Raw genomic sequence first — 20910 nt, 5'->3', positions numbered from 1 at the left:
AATAATCAATTAATTAAAAACTGAAAAAAACAACAATCACCATTTGTTGAACATATACATTCATATATATGTATATATATATGCTTCTATAAGAAGATTTATTTACAGTCTTTACAAACATGATTGAGTTTTCTTGAGAATATATCTAAGACCAAGATTGCTAAATCACATGATGATCTGAAGCTTATTATCTCCTTAAGACCATATCAGATTGTATTCTGAATTTTTGTAGAGTTTTTATTTAAACTTTTGTAGAGGCAATAAATTATTGCCAAATAACAATTAAATCACATGGTAAGTCTGTGAAGGACCTGCCAGTGAAAAGTTCAATTCCTAGTACTGCTCCTGTCAAAACCAAAAAAAAAAAAAATCAATAATATACCTCTCAAACCCTGACATCATCGTTTTTACCTCATCACCCTTCTCAAACCTTGGCATTTATGTTTTGTGAGTCTCCATGTGGAGGTTGCCCTGTGGTTAGCAAGAGGTCAGAGACAATTGGTGATGTCATTTCACCACACCAACATGTGAGTCTCAGGTATCAAATTCTACTAGTCAAGCACATTTCCACATCGAGCCATCTTCCTAACTCCTCCAGTCAACCTGTCATAATTCTGTTAATGTTAATTCAGTAACTCTCTGTATATTCACTCTAAGACAAACAGTCATTAATGTTTTCCTCTCAGTATCTCACAACGATCGTCATCTGTCTTTTACCTTTGTATCTGCACAGAACCAGTGAGACAAAACCATGCAGTTAGTTATGGTGATTCCCCCTGCGGATGAGACCATGAAGGTTTGTGGTGAGGACCTGGAGAGACACCTTCTCTGGAGTGTCTAACACTACTGCTTACACTGCTGTGCCTGGTGGCCTTGACTTTAGCCAGGCAGGGGTGTTCTTCTCAGGGCTTCAGCAAGATGATGTAGCACTTGGGGATGAAGATGCCACCCAGAAGCCAGCAGTGGAAGCCAGGATGGAGAAGATTTCTACAGCCACAGTGGACTTGCCCTGGGCACTGTGGTACAGGGGCAGGAAGGCTGTCCAGACACTGCAGAACAGCAGCATGCTGAAGGTGAGGATACTTAGTCTCATTGAAGACATCTGGCAGGGCCCTGGCCAGAAAAGCCACAGAGAAGGTACCCCCTGCCAGGAACCCAAGTAGCCAAGCACACAGAAGAAGAGTGGTGCCAGAACCCTCCTGGCACTGGATGACAATGTGCTGGGGTTCCGACACCATATCCCTGTGTGGGAATGGTGGGGAGGTGGCCAACCAGACCCACAAAGAACAACCTGAATTAAGGAAGCAATGAGGACCACTGAGGAGGAAGCACCAGGGCTCAGGCATACCCGGATCCTGCCCCCTGGCCCTGGTGACCCTGAAGGCCAGGACCACTGTGACAGTCTTGGCCAGAACAGAGGAGACAGCCACCGTGAACACCACGGCAAAAGGTGGTCTGACGGAGGAGGCACGTGGTGACAGTGGGTCGGCCTAGGAACAGCAAGGCACACAGGGCACAGAGGGAAAGAGAGATCAGGAGTAAGTAGCTGAGAGCTCTGTTGTTGGCCCTCACCACAGGTGTGTCCCGATGCTTCAGGAACACTCCAAGGACCAGGACAGCCATACCACACAGGAAGATTGACACCAGAGCCAGTATGAATCCCAGTGGCTCCTCAAAGGCCAGGAAGATCTCTGTCCTGGGCAGGCAACGGTCTCTGGTATGGCTTGAGTACTGCTCCTTGGGGCACTGAAGACATCTCTTCATGTCTATGGGAGATCGACACAGAATGGGGGCTTGGAGCTGGGTGTGGCTGCACATCACTTAATCTCATCACTTGAGAGAAAGGGGCAGGTGGAATTCTATCAGTTACAGGTCAGCCTGATCAAAATACTAAGCCACAAGCCAGCCTGAGCTGCATTATATACCATGTCTCATAAACAAACAGCAAACCAAAACAAAGACACACAACACACACACACACAACACACACATAAGGTTTGCCATGAGAGTACACAGAGGAGGGCTCTGACAGTGAAAAAGAGAGGCCTCATACAAAACCAAATTTGATGACAATTTGATTTTGCATTTCCATATTTCACAGTTTAAGGAGTAAGCTCTGTAGCTCAAACAGCCAGGAATGTTATGTTCTGTTCATATTCAACTCGGGATGCACACTTTTCATACAGAGAAAGAAGGAAGTCACAAGGGACACCCACCAGACAGCACATTTACAAGAACTTTAAACAGCACTGAAAATTTTTCAGTGTCAGTGAAAGTCAGGGTGCTTTTACGAGTCCAGGAGAAGCTTGTGGAAATATCTAATGTATCTTTTCTTTCTTTCACTCTTTTTTTCTTTTGTTTTTTTTTTTTTCCATTTTCAAGAAAAGGTTCAAAAGTGTAACCTCAGCTAGACTGAAACTCTTTCTGTAGACAAGTTGGTTTCACACTCACAGATATAGCATTCCTCTGCATCCTCATGCTTGGACTAATTGCCTGAAATATCACTATCCAATGAGTTAGGTTTCTTCATCAGGGGACAAAGGATGTGCAGTAGTTTGTGAAGAGACAATTCATTAGGCTGTGCACTATGGTTCATTCATTTGTCTGTCCAATAAAGAAATCTCCAGAGAAAATTATAAGACTAGCTTTCTCAATGTAGTTTCCACATGAAGTCTACAGGAAAGCCAAGACTGTGCAACATCTCAGCAGATGAGTGTGGTTATTAGAATAAGAATGGTCTCCACATATTTGAATGCTTGGCTCCGAGTTGGTGGACTGTCGGGATGGATTGGGAGGTGTAGCCTTGATGGAAGTGATGTGTCCCTGTGGGTAGCCTTTGAGAGTTCAACATTCCCCATCAGGCTCCCTCTCCAGTTGCTGCCTGCCTGCTGCCTGCTGCCTGTGGAGCACAATGTAAGCTCCTAGTTACAGCTCGGACACCATGCCTAGAGCCGGCCTGCCGCCATCTGTCCTGCCATGAGGTTCATGGACTCATCCTCTGAAACTCTAAGTAAGGCCACAGTTCAATGCTTTTCTCAAAAGCAGACTTGCTCATGGTGGTCCTTCCCAGCAGGAGAACAGTAACTAACACAATGGAGAAATACACGAGGAGGCTCGCAGCGCCTTGTGGACCCCTCAGATTCCAGCTCACATGCCCTTACCTCTTTGGTCTGCAAAGTGTCCCTCGGGGCAGGGGACTGCAATCAAAACAGCAGTGGGGGGCTCCCGGACGGGAAACTTGGCTAAACCCTGGAAGGCAGCTTTCACTGCAGTTTGAGGTGGGCACCTGGTAACAGTGAACAGTGTCACCGGTGAATCTCTAGGGATACAGATGCTTGACGTAACTCTGACAACACAACAGGTTCCTCTCAGCTCACTACATTGGTCATCTTTCAGAATATAAGTCTCTCCAAGAGGAGTCACATGGAACAGGTACCATTATATGTAATATAAGAAGGGCTACACCGAGCTTACTTAGCTAAGGGCTTCAAAAATTTAGCTAAGCAGTGTGATGTGTTATCTCTCCAGGCTCTCTGGGTTCCTACATCAACAGTTGAAAGTATTGCAACTGGAAATAGTCCAGCTAGCAGGATACAGGCTGCTTGCTCTTCCAGAGAAGCAGGGTTCAATCCCCAGAACCCACATAGCACCTCACACTGTAACTCCATTCCAGAGGGTCCAATTCCCTCTTCTCACCACCACAGGCACACACGACACAATACATAAAGATATATGCCAGTAAAACTTCCAAATGTGCATAATAAAAATTGAGAAAGACTGACATGTATTGTGAGACATTAGAGAAGCACATGCCCTTCTGTCGTGGCAGCCTGCTTGCCTCAGTGACTCAGAAAAACAGATTTTTCCTTTATCTTCTTATTATCTCTTTTTCTTTCTTTTGCATGGACTCCACAGCTTGGGCATGCTTCCCTTGTTACCTTTCTCTCTTTCTCTGAAGTCTACTACAGACCTGTGGTTGCTTGCAGGACTGCATGTCTAACTCAGAATAAAATGCTCTCACTCTTCTTTTTCCCAGTTTCCCTCTTTAGTGCAGCTGTTGAGATTTTCAGTTTGGCTATCCTGTTTTTTTTGCTTAAACTATAAAAGTAATGGATAGTATGGCTAAACTGTACATATTGACTCCATCAACTAACTTTCTATCTATCTATCTATCTCTATCTATCTATCTATCTATCTCTGTGTGTGTATCTGTCTCTCTCTCTGTGTCTCTGTCTCTCTGTCTCTGTCTGTCTGTCTCTCTATCTATCTCTCTATTTTCTCTGTGTGTGTCTGTGTCTCTCTCCGTCTCTGTCACTGTCTCTCTGTCTTGTCTCTCTGTCTCTGTCTGTCTGTCTGTCTGTCTGTCTCTCTCTCTCTCTCTCTCTCTCTCTCTCTCTCTCTCTCTCTCTCTCTCTCTCTCTCTCTCTCTCCCCATAGCCTCCCCAGAACTTGCTCTGTAAAACACGTTGGCCAAGTACACAAAAATCTTCCTGCCTCTACCTTCAGAATGCTGAGATTAAAGGTGTGCACCACCATCACCAAGCTGACTCAGTCCCTCTTTAAACGGCTCCACCAACAGGCAAGGGTTATGAAGAGGGAAGTGTGTGGTGCTGAGATCTCTGCCACAACAGAAGAGGTGAGAAATCTCTCCCAGATCAAGCCAATAAAAGGCCTTTCATGAGAACCCTCTGACCACTTAGCATGTGTCCTTTGTTCTTTGAGTAACACATGAAAGGGAAACTCCGATTGTTGAAACACTTAAGCCAACATTGACTGGAGATGCCACCAGAACAAAGTTAGACAAAGTGGTATCAGATGGGACTCTTCTCGACCAGCATATGACAAGAACCTGAGACATTCTATGCACCAGACAACACACATAGGCATGCCTATCTCAAACAGCCAATCATTTTGTTAATAATCATCAGGGTTTGAGCATCAAATATTCTAAAACTCTTGTGTGTTGGACTACTCGTCACCAGATGGTGGTTTGTTGAAAAATGGTTGGGTCTTGATGCATCTAACCTAATCAATGGGTTAATCCTCACTGGATTCATAACCTGAGGAACTACTGTAGATGTTGGAAGGAAAACTGGGGCCTAATTGGAGGAAGTGGGTTTGGGAATTGTTTGTTGGTAAGCTGTAACTTGCTCACATATCTTATCTATCCACAGCCTCACCTAACACGGTCCTAGACACCCATGAGTTGGGCAATCTCTTCCAGCACACATGTCTGCTGCCATGATGTACTGCCTCAACCTCACACACTCAACTCAATGGATCGTTCTCACCTTGAAACTCTAAATCCACAAGTCAATAAAAAACATTTCCTCACTTCACACTGTTCCTCAGGTATTTGTCAAGGTGTGGGGAAATCTAATGAATGAAGTAAACAGTGTCTTCTGATTAAACTTCTATGGGAAGGTGTTTAGCTCAGTGTGTCACTATCTTCCTCTTCAAAGAGCAGGTCCTGAACACAGAAAAGGAAAACACCCTCAAAATATCACCAGGCCCAGCTTCTGATTTACATCGTGAGTCTGGTATGTGCTTTTCCCCATGTTTCACAAGTGTATATGGTATAAACATGTGTATGTTCCTTACAGCATCTATGTGGAATGATGAGAATGTGTATACAAGTGCATGTGAGGCCAGTGTCACTGCTGAGTTCTTCCTCCTTTGCTCTTCCACTACAAACATTGAAGCAGATGCTCAAAATAAAAAGCCAGAATTCCCTGCTATGCTTAGTATTAGTACGTAGCCTGCTTTCGTGTCTCCTAGCATCCACCATCCAAGAATAAAATTACAGGTACCACACTGCCCACTCAGCAGGTACTACTGTTCTGGAGGACCACTGTCTGGTCCTTGTGCTTGCACAGCAAACACTTTAACCACTGAGCCATCTCTCCAACAGCAGCTCTGATGTATTTATTTTTCTGCTCAGTCAGTATCATTCGGAGAAAGGTCTCTTAGGAGGTAAAGAGCATCATCACTTATGACTGACTGGACAAAGCCAGAGCCACATCCCCTTCATGCACAAGGAGGGATGAGGAACCCTTGGTGTGGAATTTCCTGTAGAATTTAACACTCTAGGACAAGAGTCAGATCTGCATTCAGGCAACTCACGTGGAGATCCTCCTTCAAATGGACCATCATTTTGTTCCCTGAGGAACCTTGAGGGTCTATCGTGCCTACACTGACCAAACGGAAAACACCCTCAGGGGTCTTCTGCCCTTGGAAAATGTCAAACGTTGTCACCAAATCTCCATTGTCATCAAACATAATCTGACTTCCGTCAGGAGTCTTGAAGTGCACCTTTCTGAGGGCATGAAGCAGCTGGGAAAGAAAAGGAGACACTGTAACTAGGTCTTGTCTATATGGTCTCTGCAGTGATACTGTGCAACTTCCATTAAAATCTGGCTTCAGTAGTTATAAGGAAGTTCAAGTAACTGTGATATTTTCAGAAATAAAAAAAAATTCTAGGTTTGATTTAATAAGACTTCATAAATCTTATCATGAAAATTTTACATACAATATACTGTGTTACTCTGTGTGTGTGTGTGTGTGTGTGTGTGTGTGTGTGTGTGTGTGTGTGTGTGTACTTCTTGCCCACATTGCAAAGCTCAGAGAACAACTCTCAGGAATATTTTTCTCTGATCCTGCCTCTAGGGACACAGGAATTGAACTTAAGCTTGGGGACAAGTGCCTTCACCCACTGAACAATCTCACCACCCTTAAAATTAAACCCAAAATCATCTCAACATGGTGCTGGCTCTAGGGTCTCATTTGGCTGTGCACTATTCTCCATAACCTTCCATCCCACCACACTCTTTAGATGACAAACACTTTTAAGACTTCCACAGACTGGACCCAGCACACCTAGGCCTGCCAATCACTCAGACCACTCTATCACACAGCTTCAATCACACCCATGTGACTCTTCTTATTTGTCTCCATTCTATGGTGATCATAAACGCTGTGCTTGACATCAACAATGCTGTCTTCCCATGGAGAGGATTCTTGTCCTCTTCTCCCGAACTCTGGTATTTCCTTTCACACACTCCTCACTCTTTCATCTACTTTATATCTTCATCATAGGCCACAAACAGACATCACCACCACCCTCACAGGTGCTTATCTTTAGACAGGTTCTTGCTTTGTACTATAAGTTGACCTTGAACTTGGGATTCTGTGAAGCCAACCTCCTATGTGCTAAGGTGACAAACATGAGTCACCAAGCCCAGCCTACTATAAAACGTAATCTGGCAAACTCAGCCAAAATGCCAAGAACTATAACTGGTCAATCAGTTCAAACCATATGCATCTTCACCAGGCACACAGTACAGACTCAGAGAAGCTGAATGATGGTTATGAAAGCGTATCCCACTCTTAGCCACCACCCTCACTTTATCTCAATAATGAGCAATGTGATTCCAAGAGGCTTCTGGGTCTGCTTCCTGGAGTTCATTGGTGAAGATTGAAGATAGATGTAGATTGATGAATAGATAGATAGATAGATAGATAGATAGATAGACAGATAGACAAATAGAGCAAAATTACCAAAATGTATTACATAGATATGTGAAGTCATCAACTAAGGTTTTAAAATATAAAAATAACTACAGACTAGAATATTGGCTCATTGAGTAAAGACCATGCCATACAAGCTTGAGGTTAGCATTTCAAATATCTAGAAACCACCTAAATGTCAGGTCTATGAGGAAGACTTTGGTAATTACATCCTCATCACATGGAGACAGAAGATGACCAGAGCAAGCTGACTAGGAAGATTAGTCACATAAACAAGTTCTATGGTTAGAGTGAGAGGCCGTGCCCCAAAAATAAGGTAGAAGAGTGATTGCAAGGTAATTTTTCACATCATCCTCAGACCTTAGACATGTGTGTACACCCAACCCATCTGGGCCAGGATGACTACACACATGTGTCCACACTCATGCACCAAAATGTCTCCTTGAAATTTGAATTTGCAGCATGTGTATAATAATAATTATCCTCTATTTATGAAAGCTCAAATTGGGGACATTAAAAAATATTTGTTGTTCCCTGAAAGATTAATTTTACAAACAACCTGAATTTGCTATGTCAACCAACACGACAGGAAATAGACTCATCTGAGATCATAGGCAAGCATGGACCACATGTCCAATGCTGCTTCTCAGATACATCTCAGTAACAAGGATGAGATGGCACGGCTGTAGTATACAGTCGGCTACAGCACTGTAGCTTAGTAAAAACACACATCTTGTGTCTTGGCTATCACTGAATCATCCACACATCTGCTCATGTCTTCTCTCACCTGCCAGGGATGGAAGTCCTGGGAGTCTGTACATTTCCCGTTCTGATGCCCGCAGGATAACAAATCATGCAGGACATGGGCAATGCTGTAGACAGCTGTGTAGGCAGCATCAATTTTACTCACTTCTTGGAAAGGATACTGCTTGTGTTTCAGACTCTCATTCCCGGAGCAGAAATGAACTCCCTCTGTCACTGTGCTGTTCTGCTGAGGCCATGAACAATCAAAGGTGAACTCCCAGAACTTCTTTATAAACATGTCTTCAGGGGTCTGGCTAGGGCGCAGCTGAGCAAGGAACTCAGGGAAGCCAATTGCCCTGCTGCTGTGATACAGAAGGCCAAATGTGCCATGCAAGACACGGGAAACACCTGGAATGGTCAGAGCGAGAGCCATATGCAGAGTGCCCTTGCTGACCCACACCTGGCCTGAGACATTTACACCCAATAAGCCGTACAGGATGAACTCAAAATTCGAGTTGCTTAAGAAAACCAGAACAACCTTGGCGGTGCATTTCTGCATCTTCTGGACAGTCTCTTCAATCTTCCCCGAGGACCGGTCAGAAGGGACATAGAGGTGGAACTCAATGCACACACCAGCTGGGCTCAGCACCTCAGTGGCCAGAGAGCTGGCCTGCTGCCCAAACTCATCATCATTGGCCAGAACGATCACCCAAGACCACTGGAAATGAATTATCAGCTGGGTAACTGCACGGGAGGATATAAGGTCACTAGTCAGCGTCCTAAGGAAGGATGGGAACTGGATCTTGTCACTCAGGCTGGGCAGTGAAGATGAGTAACTGATCTGTCAAGGAAGAGCCAGGGAACATGACAGTAGGTGACAGCCAGCACTAAGTGAAATCTAATGGTCTAATTGGATTATAGGAAGGAGGGAGGGAATGGTAGGCCAGCCAATCAGAAACCTTCTAGTTCTACTAGGGGATCCATATTTGATTCCCAACACCAACATCATGTGATGGGAATCAGATAAATGCCTCTAGCTTCAAGTCCAGGAAGGCCTCTTCTGACTTCCTCCCACACCTGTGGCACAGGCTCACAAAGACATACACACATATATAAATGTATATTAAAATCTAAAGGTAATTTTGATAAAAGACTTGATATCACATTTTGAGAAGTCTGCTGGATCTGCCAAGCATCTGTACACCCCCTCACTAGTGATCATCCCAGACAGTCCTGTGGCATAGATTTCCCTATTCCCTTCTCAGGTCCTGCCCAGCGCCCTGCCCCTCATATTTCTTCCTGCACTGCAGCTAGGCTTAGTCTGACTCTTGTTTTGCACAGCGATGTGAGGTTGTGCTTTAGATATTTCATGTGTAAGTGTGGACACGGGTGTGTCTGTCTTTCTGTCCATCCATCTGTCCGTCTGTGATGATGCACATGTAGAGGCAAGAAGATAAATTGAGAGGGCTGGTTTTCTTCCATCATGTGGGTTCCAGAAGCACAAACTGAAGTCATCAAGTCATCAAGCTTGGTATGAAGAATTTTTACACAATAAACCATCTTGATGTCCCCCAGTAAGAACCAATAAGCTATGGGCTCTTATCAAACCAGCATTGTATGCTTTCCCAAGTCTGAGAGAAATGAGAGTCAAATTTCTCAATTTTTCCAGGAATAGATAGCACAATCCACTCAGGAAAAATGAGTTTATAAAGATGTAAATGTTGGTGTTCTATGTCTGTGGGAGGTTGTTGTTGCTGCTGACATTATTTTGGTTTTACCAACACAGGCTGTGGCTTCTCTGCCTCAGGGTATTAGTACAAAACTTCTCCAGCCACCACAAGGTATTACACATTATTCTGTCTTTACACAAAGGCCCTAGCATCTAGTTGGTTCATGGGGAGGGATATGGCTGACTCCATCTCAAACAGGTGGTCCTACCAGAAGGGGCAATAAAATAGAAGATATTCAGTTATGTTTGGATTGTAGACAAACAATGATATGTTAAGTATAAGTTTGTCCCATGAAACACACATGACTAATTGAAAACAAATTATATTTTAATAGATTTATTGGGACAAACTTAGACTAAAAATGACTGTTTCTCTTTGACTCAAATTTTTGTTATTTTCCATGTATAAGTGTTTTGCCTGCATGTATGACTGTGCACTACATTTATGTCAGCTGCCCTTGGAGGACAAAAGAGGAAGTCCCATTGATGAAAATGTTGTTTAAGATGATGGTGAGACTTCCCATGTGTGGTGGGAATCCATCTTCTGTCCTCTGCAAGAAGCAGCCAGTTCTCTTTACCTCTGAGTCATCTTTCCACACCCTGGAATTCAAATTTAACTAAGGCTTCCCTTGCAGCCCTACAAGATGAAAAAGAAAAATTCTTGACATAGTTTATAAACATCAAGTTTTTGTTCTGGACATGATAGTGCACAGCACTCAGGAATCTGAGGATAAAGGATCAAGAGTTCTAGAGCAGCCTGGGTTACATGGAGAAACCCTGCTTCAATACACACACACACACACACACACACACACACACACACACACACTTTTAAAACAAAAATGAAGATTGGCTTTGGCTGTGTCATTATGTACAGAGTAGAAATATGGATTTTCTACTGCTTTAAATATACCTAAATGTGAGAAGAAAGAGAGACGCCTCAAGGCTAAAAGCACTTGCGACCAAAACCATGAGTATAGGAGCTCAGATCCACGTACATATGTAACAACTTGGTGACCCCTTTAAACCTGTCACCTCAGCTCCATGAAGACTGCATACAGCAAACTCATATGTGTGTATATTTCTTTGTGACTTTGTGCCACAGGTGTGGGAGGAGGCCAGAAGAGGCTTTCCTGGACCTGAAGCTAGACATATTTGTGTGATTCCCTACTGCATAGCAAAACTCATGGGCCAAGACAGTGGATATTTGCTACTATTTTAGAGATCCTGAGTTCAATTTGCAGCACACACATAGCAAATAAAACACATCAGTAACTGCAGCTCCAATATCTTTTTCTGATTTCAATAGATACTTCGTAAAAACGTGTGTGTGTGTGTGTCTGTGTGTGTGTGTACACAAAAGATTCATATATAAGATAAAAATAAGTAAATTTTTAGAAATATAGATTTGAATTTTATATTATCCTGTTTCCTTGTCAATGCAGGGGGACTATAGTTCTCTCTAAACTATGCAGACATGAAGAAGAGAACCAGGTTGGAAATGGAGAACATTTCAGGGAACCTGACACCACAGTGAAGCTCCTCACTACTGTGACCATCACCATCAATTTCACATCATCATTAAGGGATGGCACTGCACTCATGAAGGAATAAGGCTATGAGCAACTCACCTGAGGAAACTTGTACAGTCCCAGAAGTCTGGCCATGGACACAGACAGTGATGACCGTGTGTCCCCAACCAAAGCAGCCTGAGGAGAGCCATGCTGGCACCTGTAGTTGGGGATGGGCTCCTCCTGCCCTGTGAGAAAGCCCATCGTCTCATGGAGGGCTCCATGCACTGAGTCCCCAGAGTTTCGAATGGAGAAGCCCAGGGTCACATTGGGCAACAAGTGAGCACTCCTATTAATCTCCTCAATGGCAAACACGAAACTCTGGGCCACCCTGTAGCCCCAGTTGGAGACACTGAGGGAAAGAGAAGACCACATTTATCACTCATTATGGGGTAAATGCAACAAGAATAAACATTGTGACTCAAGTATAAACACACTTCTCCATAGATACTTGTGTAGAGATGTACATAGGAGCAGAGAGCAGAAGAGTCCAAGGGAGTCCACAGGGATGTGCAGAAGGTAATCAAAGGGAATAGTTTCTAGACAGCAGCAATATTTGGAGATCTAGTGCATAAGCTGGGTTTGATGGCACACATGTTTATTGTCAGCTGTCAAGAGACAGAGGCTCTGTGAGTCAGAGACCAGAGCATCGTCTACATAGCTAGTTCCAGGCAGCCAGAGCTACACAGGAGACCTTGTCTCAAGGAAAGAAGGAAAATAATCGATTGAAAAGGTTGGTTGGATACAAATATTTGTACCTAACATTGATTTCAGAAGGTCCAGAAGATAGAGGGAAGGAATTTGAAATATGGTCTTCAGATATGACTGAGACACTGCACACATGATCTCACAGCAGCTCAGCTGCCTGCACTGGGACTGCACAAGCCTAAGCCTTCAACAGCCAATCATGAGTGGGGCAATTCCACGTGGGACACTGCTCCTCCCTGCTGAACTTTTGGCAACTGATGTATTTGGCGGGTGGAAAGGCTGTCATTTTCTCTCTATGCACTCACATATTGAACTGACCAAGCTCCCATGGACAGGTCCAAACTAGAAGTCACACATATGACCCTCATTTATATCAATGGGTACAAAACCAAGAGGCATCAATTTCAGAAATCAACCTGCAGAGAGGAATGGGAAATGAAACGTATGGAAGGAAAATAACAGAGGTAGGAGAATGAGAATAAATTAAATGCACTATATGAACATATAAAATTCTCCAAGAGCAAATCTAATAAATTGTAAGGCATATGCGTACAGGCAACACCAAGACTGTGCAACACATCACATTGAGACATTTTTCATATATATATTGGCACATTTGTGCAGCAACAATAATTAAAGAAAGGCAATGAATGTGAAAGGGGTGCGTATGGGATGCATACAGCGGAGTAAAGACATATACATGTATAGTGGGACAAGACTTCTCTCTGTATTGCTACCTAGCCTGGAATGCACAGATATCCACCTGCCTCCCTGGGACTCAAGGCACATACAAGGCACATGCCACCATACCCAACTGAAGTTGTATGCTTCAATTAAATGTTAAATGTGTTAATGCTGAGAGTACATTTGACTTAGATGAGGAAAAGATTCCACATCAGCTAATCTAACCTCCAACTCACTAGAGAGCTGAGAATGACCTTGAGCTTCTTTTACGTGTGTATGGGCATGCACGCATATGTCAGCCAGATGTTGACCTCTGGTATCTTCGTCGAATATGCTTAGTGTGGGATGAGTATGTGTGCGTGTGTCTGTGTGCTTGTGGGAGGTATGTCTGTGTCTCTGTGTGTGTGTGTGTGTGTGTGTGTGTGTGTGTGCACATGTGTGTCTGTGTCAGTGTGTTTCTGTGTATGTCTGTGTGTGGGGATGTGTGCCTGTGTGTCTGTGTCGAGCTGTGTGTCTGTGTGTGTCTATGTGTGTGTGTTTCTATGTATGTCTGTGTCTGTGTGTGTCTCTCTGTGTCTGTGTCTGTGTGTCTTTTGTCTATGTTGTGCATGGGTGTATTTCCTTATGGTGGGGAAAGGCCATGCTCAGCCACAGCAACAATTTAAAAAGGAAGGATATTAAGACTTTAAAAATAATAATACAAATCATAAGGCTGAGTTGGGAACTACTCTGTGGAACAGTAGTTAAAAATCTGGGACAAGAATGAGCAAAGGAAGCTTTTAGCTGTGGCTCAGTTCATGGACTATGAGCCTCATAAGCCAACTGTGGAAGTACATGGCTATAGTCACAGGACCTAGAAGGTGGAGGAAGGAAGATCAGAACTTCAAGGTCAGCACCTATTACCTAGAAACCTGAGGCAACATGAAACTCATAACAAATAAGAGCAAAAGAAATACCCTAGAGAAGAACCATGGGGCCTGAGGACTGACGAACAACGTACTAATTACACATTTAGGCATTCAGCACACACACCTGCCTAGACGTCCTTTTGAGTAGCAAGCACACACAAAAACTCAAGAATCCACTGAGCTGAGGAGCACACACACTACAGCCAGTGCAGGAGAAGCCTATTGTACAAATAAGAAAGATAGAGGGAGAGAGACAGTGTAAAAGGAGAGCTACAGAGCTACTACCTTTCTACACAGAGAATGGGGGTGGCCATCCAGCTGGGATTCTGAGAATCAGTCCTTCTCCAAGGCTTCACACAACTTTTAAAGCTGCTTCTGGCTTTCAGAGATTCCTGCCCCACAACAAGGACTTACCTTGAAGCCTGCAGCCCAGCCGGTGGGGCACTGAAATCACACATGGTGCCATTAGAGAAGTGAAAGATGGAGAAACTGCCCCCCACCGTGACATCTCCAGGACGGTCAAAGCGAGGGCTCTGCCTTGGCAACAGCCAGGCTCTCGGTCCAGGAAGGGCAGACCCAGAGACACAGACAAAGACAAGAGAAAGGAGGGTACACAGCCACATGCCTGCTGAGAGCCATACTGCCAAGAGCAGGACAGCCCCATATGGGGCAGTGGCAAACAGTGAAGGGGGCTTTTATCTGGAATATAGCCATTGATTGAGTCCCTGAGATTAAGGCCACACTGGGAATTCTATGTCCACAGGCTGTGTGGAGATTATTGCTCCCTAAAAGGTGGGTGGACTAGGTGGCCACAAAACCCCAGAGCCATTAGAAGTTGTATGCCTTCTCCTGAGGGTTCCTAGCCTCTCTGCATCCAGGGATACAGATCTTGGCATCATCTGCGACTATAGGGAGAGCGACAATGGGCACGGCTGTCTCCTAAGGGGCCTGCAAGGGAAGGAGCAGCTGTGCCCAGGGTGCTCAGGGCACTGATCTGTAGAGTGGCCCCAGGTGGGGACAGGGAGCAACATGTCCAGTAGCTGAAAGGAAAATATTTTTAGCATGTAGGTCAATCACTACAGCCCTGCACTGTCCTGCCCACGTTCTTGCATAGTTTGATCCACCAGCCCATGTTCTTAGCGGTCGTTGCAGTTCCTTAGAAAAGATTCTGAAATGTTTTATGATGGAGTTTTGGACATACAAAAACCAAACTGCAGAAAACAACCAATGCCCCTGTCATCCTGGAGTCATGCCCTATTCTTCCAGGCTACTGAGATTTTTATCTGTATTGGAGAACAAATGCCAAGCCTGGCAGGATGGCTCTCCAGGTAGATTCATCTGATACACAAGCTTGACGACCTGTGTTTGATATCATGAACACATACAAGCACAGAGGAAGAGAAAAAACTCCACAAAGTTGTCCCCTGACTCCACATAGAAGCTATTGCATCCAACACACACACACACACACACACACACAGTTCATACATACACAGTAGAGTATTTTATATAAGAAGGCAAATTCCAGACTTTGTTATTCCAAATGATAAGTATAATTTCATAACATAATCCCGCTATGCCAAAAGACCCCAACTCAATCCTCACGTCCATGACTTGAGACGAGAACTGACTTCTGGAACCTTCCCTCTGACCTCCAAATATGTGCTGTGGCATGTCCATGTCCAAAGACACAGACACAGACACGGAGGGAACACACACAAACACACCAATGTATGAATCAATAAACATAAAACTGCAGGGATATAGAATACGTCAGTAATAATTCCAGCTCACTCGTATACCACACTACACTTATTTAGAATTCACTTTAAATTGTTTGGCCTTTTCTCAGATAGAAGAATATTAGGAACGTTATGTAATACATTGACAATTCATTTCATACTAGTTTTATTGAGCAATAATTCACATAGTGTACAATTCATCCATGTCCACTATACAATTTTCCATATGTGGGAGCACACTTAGATCCCAGCACTCAGGAGGCAGAAACAGGTGGAGTGCTCCAAGTAGGAAGCCAGCTAGACTGCCCCAAATAATGAATAAAAAAAGATGACAATCTAGTATATTTGTTTTCTTTTATAACTAGTAATGAATACTTTTTAACTCTTAGATACCTGTGGGAAGTGGTTTAAGAATATGAGTGCATGTGCACACAGAGGCCAGAGGTGGTGGTTTCCAGTGGAGTTAAAATTACATTTGGCTGTGAGCTGCCTCACATGTGTTCAGGCAACCAAACGGAGGTCCTCTGGAAGAGCTGTAAGTATTCTTTAACATACGAGCCATCTCTCTAGTCCCAGCTAGCATTTTAGAACTTCTCACACCAGAAAGAAGGACTGCACCAATTACACTTCACTCCTCACCTCTAATCTCTCCCCGACAAATTCAGGAAATTAGCAGTCTAATATATTTCTCTATGGGTTCACTTCTTGAGGGTATTGCATAAAATGGAATATAAGATATATGATTTTCTTTGTCTGGATTCTACAACTCAGTATAAAATTCTCAAGGCATAGTCATACCTGACACAGTATTCTAGTTATTCTTATATTTTTTTCATATTGATGAATGATATATTAGTAATTGTCTAATCCACAGCAAAGATTCATCAACTGCATAACATAAAAAGTATTTCAACTTTCAGTATATAAATAATGCTTCTACAAAGATTTATTTACAGTCTTTAACAGACATGGTTTATTTTTCTTGGAAATAAGTCTAAGACTGAGATTGCTAAGTCACATGGTAAGTCTGTGAAGGAACTCTCAGTGAAAGGTTCAATCCCCAGTTCTGCTCCTATCAAACAAAAAAGACAGATCGGTAATACGCGAGAGACAGTCCTGGCATCCTTATTAGGTGACCTACATTGATACTGAGCTACTATTGCCTACACCTGGGCATGGTACTTAGGTCCTATCCATGCCTGTCCTTGGTTGGTGTATCAGTCACCCTGCCCGGAATGGCCGAGATTTGTTGGCGCTGTTGGTGTCTTATGAAGCTCCTTTCCTATTTGGGGCCTTCTTTGCCCACTTGCAATAACATTTATCATATATGTGTCTTCATTGCCCCCTTGCAATAAATTTTAGCATATATGGGGTCTTCTCTACCCACTCCCAATAACTTATAGCATATATGGGGCCTTCTATACACACTTCCAATAACTCTTAGCATATATGGGGCTTCTATACCCACTTGCAATAACTTTTACCATATTGGGGCCTTTTATATCCACTTCCAATAACTTTTCACAATACATCTGGAGAAAACAGTCAGTGACCATCTATATGTCCACTCTAAATACAGCAGTCATTAGTGTTTTGTTCTCAGTGTCTCATTTTCATCTTAGCTGTCCTTTAAGTAACTTTACATCCACAGAGAAGCAGTGAGCCAGAACCATGCATGAGGTTCTGGTGACAGCGCCCAGCACTAAGTCATGAGGCTTTGTGGTGTGGACCAGGGAAGACACCTTCTCTGGAGCACCGCACCCTTCCTATCTTGCTGTGCCTGATGGCCTTGAACTTGCCAGGCAGGGGTGTTCTTCTCGGGCCTCAGCAAGATGATGTAGCACTTGGGGATGAAGATGCCACCCAGAAGCCCAGCAGTGGAAGCCAGGATGGAGAAGATTTCTACAGCCACAGTGGACTTGCCCTGGGCACTGTGGTACAGGGGCAGGAAGGCTGTCCAGACACTGCAGAACAGCAGCATGCTGAAGGTGAGGAACTTCGTCTCATTGAAGACATCTGGCAGGGCCCTGGCCAGAAAAGCCACAGAGAAGGTACCCCCTGCCAGGAAGCCCAAGTAGCCAAGCACACAGAAGAAGGTGGTGCCAGAACCCTCCTGGCACTGGATGACAATGTGCTGGGGACTCGACACCATATCCCTGTGTGGGAAGGGTGGGGAGGTGGCCAACCAGACCCCACAAAGAACAACCTGAATTAAGGAAGCAATGAGGACCACTGAGGAGGAAGCACCAGGGCTCAGGCATACCCGGATCCTGCCCCCTGGCCTGGTGACCCTGAAGGCCAGGACCACTGTGACAGTCTTGGCCAGAACAGAGGAGACAGCCACCGTGAACACCACGGCAAAGGTGGTCTGACGGAGGAGGCACGTGGTGACAGTGGGTCGGCCTAGGAACAGCAAGGCACACAGGGCACAGAGGGAAAGAGAGATCAGGAGTAAGTAGCTGAGAGCTCTGTTGTTGGCCCTCACCACAGGTGTGTCCCGATGCTTCAGGAACACTCCAAGGACTAGGACAGCCATACCACACAGGAAGATTGACACCAGAGCCAGTATGAATCCCAGTGGCTCCTCAAAGGCCAGGAAGATCTCTGTCCTGGGCAGGCAACGGTCTCTGGTGTGGCTTGAGTACTGCTCCTTGGGGCACTGAAGACATCTCTTCATGTCTATGGGAGACAGACACAGAATGGGGGCTTGGAGCTGGGTGTGGCTGCACATCACTTAATCTCATCACTTGAGAGAAAGGGGCAGGTGGAATTCTATCAGTTACAGGTCAGCCTGATCAAAATACTAAGCCACAAGCCAGCCTGAGCTGCATTATATACCATGTCTCATAAACAAACAGCAAACCAAAACAAAGACACACACACACACACACACACACACACACATAAGGTTTGCCATGAGAGTACACAGAGGAGGGCTCTGACAGTGAAAAAGAGAGGCCTCATACAAAACCAAATTTGATGACAATTTGATTTTGCATTTCCATATTTTCACAGTTTGAAGGAGTAAGCTCTGTAGCTCAAACAGCCAGGAATGTTATGTTCTGTTCATATTCAACTCGGGATGCACACTTTTCATACAGAGAAAGAAGGAAGTCACAAAGGGACACCCACCAGACAGCACCATTTACAAGAACTTTAAACAGCAACTGAAATTTTTCAGTGTCAGTGAAAGTCAGGGTGCTTTTACGAGTCCAGGAGAAGCTTGTGGAAATATCTAATGTATCTTTTCTTTCTTTCACTCTTTTTTTCTTTTGTTTTTTTTTTTTTTTTCATTTTCAAGAAAAGGTTCAAAAGTGTAACCTCAGCTAGACTGAAACTCTTTCTGTAGACCAAGTTGGTTTCACACTCACAGATATAGCATTCCTCTGCATCCTCATGCTTGGACTAATTGCCTGAAATATCACTATCCAATGAGTTAGGTTTCTTCATCAGGGGACAAAGGATGTGCAGTATTTGTGAAGAGACAATTCATTAGGCTGTGCAACTATGGTTCATTCATTTGTCTGTCTCAATAAAGAACTCTCCAGAGAAAAATTATAAGACTAGCTTTCTCAATGGAGTTTCCACATGAAGTCTACAGGAAAGCCAAGACTGTGCAACATCTCAGCAGATGAGTGTGGTTATTAGAATAAGAATGGTCTCCACATATTTGAATGCTTGGCTCCGAGTTGGTGGACTGTCGGGATGGATTGGGAGGTGTAGCCTTGATGGAAGTGATGTGTCCCTGTGGGTAGCCTTTGAGAGTTCAACATTCCCCATCAGGCTCCCTCTCCAGTTTGCTGCCTGCCTGCTGCCTGCTGCCTGTGGAGCACAATGTAAGCTCCTAGTTACAGCTCGGACACCATGCCTAGAGCCGGCCTGCCGCCATCTGTCCTGCCATGAGGTTCATGGACTCATCCTCTGAAACTCTAAGTAAGGCCACAGTTCAATGCTTTTTCTCAAAAGCAGACTTGCTCATGGTGTCCCTTCCCAGCAGGAGAACAGTAACTAACACAATGGAGAAATACACGAGGAGGCTCGCAGCGCCTTGTGGACCCCTCAGATTCCAGCTCCACATGCCCTTACCTCTTTGGTCTGCAAAGTGTCCCTCGGGGCAGGGGACTGCAATCAAAACAGCAGTGGGGGGCTCCCGGACGGAAAACTTGGCTAAACCCTGGAAGGCAGCTTTTACTGCAGTTTGAGGTGGGCACCTGGTAACAGTGAACACAGTGTCACCAGTGAATCTCCAGGGATACAGATGCTTGACTCACCCTCACACACAGAACAAAATACTTTCTCTCATTCTGCTACATGGATGTCTTTCAGGAAACATGTCTCTCCAAGAGATGTCAGATGGAACAGGCATCGTTATATGTGAAATGGGAAGGGCTAACCCTAGCTTACATACCTAAGGGCTTCAAAAACTTACCTAAGCTGTGTGATGTGTTGTCTTTCAAATGTGCCTCCTACATTATCAATTGGAGGTATGGGGGCGAGAGAGATGGCCCAGCTATACAGAGTACAGGCTGCTTGCTCTTCAAGAGAAGCATGTTTTAATCCCTAGAATCCACATCGTCCCTCACACTGTCACACTGTAATTCCATTCCAGATGATCCACAACCCTCTTCTCACACCACAGGCACACATTACATATAATATATTAATATATATGCATGCAAAACTTCCAAACATGCAAAATAGAAATTGTAAATGATGGAAGCACATGCCTTCCTGTCACGTTGGCCTTCTTCCCTCAGTGACTCAGAAAAGCAGCATATTTCCTTACCTTCTTTTGATCCCTTTCTTTCTTTTACATGGACTCCACAGCCTGGACATGCTTCCCTTGTTACTCTGTGTTCTCTTTCTTTCTCTGAAGTCTTTATACAGAATTGTGGCTGCTTGCTGGGCTGCATGTACAACTCATAAGACATGGCTCTCACTCTTCCTCTTCCCTGCTGCCTTTCTCTCTAAAACCATTGAGATTTACCATTTCGCTGCCCTGTTGTTTTTGCTTAAACTATAAAAATAATGTATCATCACACTTCAATATAAGAAAATTGTATGTACTGATCCCCTCAACTCCTCCTCTCGCCTCTCTTGCTTCTTTCTCTCTCTGTCTGTCTCTCTGTCTCCTCTGTCTCTCTCTCTGTCTCTCTGTCTCTGTCTCTCTGTCTCTCTCTGTCTCTCTCTCTGTCTTTCTGTCTCTGTCTCTCTCTCTTTCTCTCTCTGTCGCTGTCTTCTCTCTGTCTCTCTCTGTCTTCTCTGTCTCTCTCTCTGTCTCTCCTGTCTCTCTTCTG

The 20910-nt window shown here is 44.3% G+C and overlaps 1 pseudogene; it reads right to left on the bottom strand.

The window, feature by feature from the left end:
• Nucleotides 1–843: 843 nt before the first annotated feature.
• Nucleotides 844–14494, bottom strand: LOC127186544 (extracellular calcium-sensing receptor-like; annotated as a pseudogene).
• Between the last annotated feature and the right edge of the window lie 6416 nt (nucleotides 14495–20910).

The sequence above is a fragment of the Acomys russatus genome, unplaced genomic scaffold (genome assembly GCF_903995435.1).
Source record: "Acomys russatus unplaced genomic scaffold, mAcoRus1.1, whole genome shotgun sequence".
Lineage (NCBI taxonomy): Eukaryota > Metazoa > Chordata > Mammalia > Rodentia > Muridae > Acomys > Acomys russatus.
Note: the sequence above shows the minus strand (reverse complement) of the source record. Positions and strands in the feature narration are given on the sequence as shown.